Source organism: Chrysemys picta, chromosome 20 (assembly GCF_011386835.1).
Source record: "Chrysemys picta bellii isolate R12L10 chromosome 20, ASM1138683v2, whole genome shotgun sequence".
In the NCBI taxonomy this organism is placed as follows: domain Eukaryota; kingdom Metazoa; phylum Chordata; order Testudines; family Emydidae; genus Chrysemys; species Chrysemys picta.
In genome coordinates, this window is record NC_088810.1 from 7,757,628 (window position 1) to 7,761,921 (window position 4,294).

Consider the following 4,294-nt stretch of genomic DNA (forward strand, 5'->3'; position numbering starts at 1 on the left):
CCTGAGACGATGGGTCATATGCTGTGCTTGGGGCCCCATCTCCCATGCCCGGTTGCCCTCCCCATGTTACAGATCTGGTGCCGTGTTGCTACATAGCGCAGGCTCTCATGGATTCATAGGTCCCAAGGCCATGAGGGACCATTGTGATCATCTACTCTGACGTCCTGTGTCGCACAGACCAGAGACCTGCCCTGAACGAATTCCTGTTTGACCTAGAGCAGAGTTTTTCCAGAAATCCTGCTCTCCCAGCCTGCCGGGTGGCTGCGCAGTCAACGACTGACAATTTGCATCGCTTCCAGGTTCTGGCACGGGGTCCCCCTCGCTTTTCGACAAGGCCTCATCTTGATCACTGGAGGAGAAAACGTTTATTAGCAGTACTAGAAGTACTAGTACAGCAGAACCCCATTTATCCCATCAAACAGGGACTGGGACCAGATTGGATAATAAAACACTCGGGTAATGTGGAGAATGGGCAAGTGCTAGGCTGCAGCGCTGTCTAGCGGCCACAGGAGAGATCGCCTGCTTCTGGACCTGTGTGCGCTGGTTGTTTGGTTAATACGGAGAGCTGGATAATGGAGGGGCAGATAAACGGGGGGGTCTACTGTAGTAGTAGTGGTATATTAGATGTATTACGGTAGCACCTACCAGGACCCCATTGTGCTACAAGCTGCACATTATTATTTATTAGGTGTATTATGGTAGCACCTAGGAGCCCCATTCATGGACCAGGACACCACAGTGCTAGGCTCTGTACATTATTGTTTATTAGGTGTATTATGGTAGCACCGAGGATCCATCATGGCCTAGGACTCTATTGTGCTAGGTGCTGTATATTACTGTTTATTAGGTATAATATGGTAGTGCCAGGTCCCCCGCTGTGCCAGGTGCTGTACATTATTATTAGGTGTATTACGATAGTGCCCAGGTGCTCGTCACGCCCCAGGCCCGCCGCTGTGCCAGGTGCTGTGTGGCAGGTGGTGGACGCTGGGATCCAATCCCTCATTCTGTGCCAAGTGTCTCTCTCTCTCCTCTTGACTGCAGCGAGTGGCTTCAGAATGGCTCAGGCCTGGATTTCCAGCCTCTGTATCCTCCTAGGTTCCCAGGGTGGACGGGACCATCCTGCCCATGCAGGCTGCCCCCTTGGCATAGGCCAGGTCACAGACCCTCCCCCAGGGATCGCTGCCCATCACTGCGATCATTAATCATTGATTACCATGGTAACTTGCGCCAGGCGCTGCACAAACACAAAGCAGCAGGCGGGGTGGGTGGAGAGGGAAGAGCTGGAACATCCCCCCCAGTGTGATCACCGAGACGGCAGCAAGCCCACATGGTGGGAGAGGTACCTGGGTGGTTACGTCCCACCTGTGCAGCCCTGGCTCCAGCAGGGTGCTGGCACTGGGGTGGCCCCAGCTGGGCCCCATTTCACCGCCACCAGCAGAGCAGTCGCTGCTTTGGCCTCTGCCGTCACAGCTGCTCCCTTGCCTAAATCCTAGCCCAGATCACCCTGCATACAACCTTCATTGCAACACTGGACTCTAGCTGCAAACGCAGGGCTCCCACTGCAAGCGCGTCCGGGTCTCCCTTCATTTTTCTGCATGTCCATTGCCTTACTGCAGTGCCATCTCCCCTGTACGGCGGCAATAGCCCCGGCCTTCCTCTGCCAGGGAGCTTGAGACTTGCCCACTTGCTTTACGTCGCCCCAGGGACTTTAACAGCTGTAGCAGCTCAGGGCCTGTTGGAATGGCAGGAGTTTGCCTATCAACACCTGGCTAAGTGAGACAGCTTCAATTTGATTGATTTATGGAGACTCCCATTGTCCAAGTACATTTAAATCCTCTCCCGGATCCTACAGAGCTCTTCAGCTGGGTAGTACCTTGTGGGCTGGAGTTCCACTGGCTAACTGGAACACTTCTAAAAAGGTGCAGTTCCTGGTTTGCCCCACCAGGTGGGGACACTCTACATGCCAGGGGCTAGCAATGGTCCTATTGGCCTGTGTTGCTCATGGCCACATGAAAGCACAGAGCTCAGCAGGATTAAAAAAAAAGATGGGGATCTTTATATGCATAATATGAACAGCCACAGTTACACCCCAGAGTAGAACCCAGGAGTCCTGCCTCCCAGCCCCTTGCCCTACTTTAACCTATTAGACCCCACTCCCCTCCCAGAGTCAGGGATAGAATCCAGGAGTCGTAAGAACGGCCATACTGGGTCAGACCAATAGTCCAGCTAGCCCACGATCTAACTATGGCCAATACCAGATGCTTCAGAGGGAATGAACAGAACTGGGCAATTCTCAATTGATCCATTCCGTCATCCAGTCCTAGCTTCTGGCACTCAGAGGTTTAGGGTCACCCAGAGCATGGGGTCGTGTCCCTGACCATCGCGGCTAATAGCCACCGATGGACCTAACCTCCAGGAACTTTAGTTCTTTTTTGAATCCCCTTACACATTTGGCCTTCACAACATCCCCTGGCAGTGAGTTCCACAGGCTGACTTTGTGCTGTGTGAAGTAATTCATTTTTGTGTTTTAAACCTACTGCCTATTAATTTCATCATGTGAACCCTAGTTCTTGTGGTAAGTGGAGGAGTAAATATTTCCTTATTCACTTTCTCCACACCAGTCATGATTTTATAGAGCACGATCATATCCCTCCTGCATCATCTCTTTTCCAAGCTGAACAGTCACAACCTCTTTAATCTCTCCTCGTATAAAAGCTATTCCATACCCCTCATCATTTTCATTGCCACTTTTTCAATGCTGACATATCTTTTTTGAGATGGGGCACTCAGAACTGCAGACAGTACTCAAGGTGTGGGAGCACCATGGATTTATACGGTGGCATGATGTATTTTGTCTTATCTAGCCCTTTCTCGCTGGTTCCTAACATTCAGTTCGCTTTTTTGATTGCCGCTGCACAGTGAGGGGATGGTTTCAGAGAACAATCCACAATGACGCCAAGATCTCTTTCTGGAGTAACAACAGCTTATTTAGACCCCATCATTTTGTATGTAGAGGTGGGATGTTTCCCCCACGTGCATTACTTTGCACTTATCACCATTGAATTTCATCTGCCATTTTGTTACCCAGTTTTGTGAGATCCCTTCGTAACTCTTCAGCATCAGCTTTGGACTTCACTAGCTTGAGTAATTTTGTACCTGAAAACGTTGCCACTTCTCTGTTCACCCCCTTTTTCAGATCATTTATGACTATGTTGAACAGCACAGATCCCCAGAGTTCCCACTCTTTACCTCCACTGTGAAAACTGACATTTATTCCTACCCTTTGCTGCCTGTCTTCTGATCAGTTACTGACCCACAAAAGGACCTTCCCCCTTCATCCCACAGCTGCTGTTTCCTTACCAACTGCTTGTAGCTCCCACAGCCCCCACCAGGTGGAGCCAGTAAGTCAAACACCTGCCACTGCCACCTTGCAGACTCTGCTTTTCTATTTTTGCTGCCCAATTTCCCCCACTTTAATACTTTTTAAACAGGCACAGTCCTGCCCCCATTTGCCCCCAGCCACCTTTGAATAAGGAAAACAAGGTTGGTCCCAGCTGACCAGTCTTGGCTGCTCAGCCCACTTCAGAGCAGCTCCTGGATCTCTCTCTTCCCAAGCGGATCAGGGGCCTCCTCGAGGATGTAAAAATTAAGCCCTGGAGCCTTCAGGTATCCAGCTGAGGGCACAACTCCAGCGCAGCCACTGCCCCCAGGGCTGTAGCGTGGAGGGCTGAATCCAGGGGATGAATGGCCATGACTTCACAGCAAGAGACTCAGGCTCTCCGCAGACTCAGGTAGTGTCCTGCATCACTTGCACTCAGGGAAGCTCCCCCCCAGCAAGCAGTTCTGATCCCGTCCTGTAGAGGGCAGAATTGCACACGCCCCCTTCAACCCACCAGTTGCCCCAGCCTCATGCTGGAGCAACCTGAGGTGGGGTAGGCTGGGCTCCGTGTCTGGGGCCAATCCAACTCTCTGCCTCGGGGCTGCAGGTGCCAATAGCTGATGCAATTCTATCCCCACCCACTGGATCACGGTAGCTTCAGTCACAATGTTGGGGTCTGTAGCCCCTCAGTGTGGCTGGCTCTGTTGCCCCCTAGACGGAAAAGCCCAGGTCCCATTCTCCCCCCCTCTCCCCAAACCAGCCAGTCCCCAAACCCTGGGACCAGATTGGAGCCAGCACCCCCTAGAGGGGAAAGGCCCCATGTCCCATTCCCCTAATCCCCCCCCCACCCCCACACACAAACATTTTTTAGATGAATTTATTTTCTACAACAATCAGAAAAAAATCTCACAAACC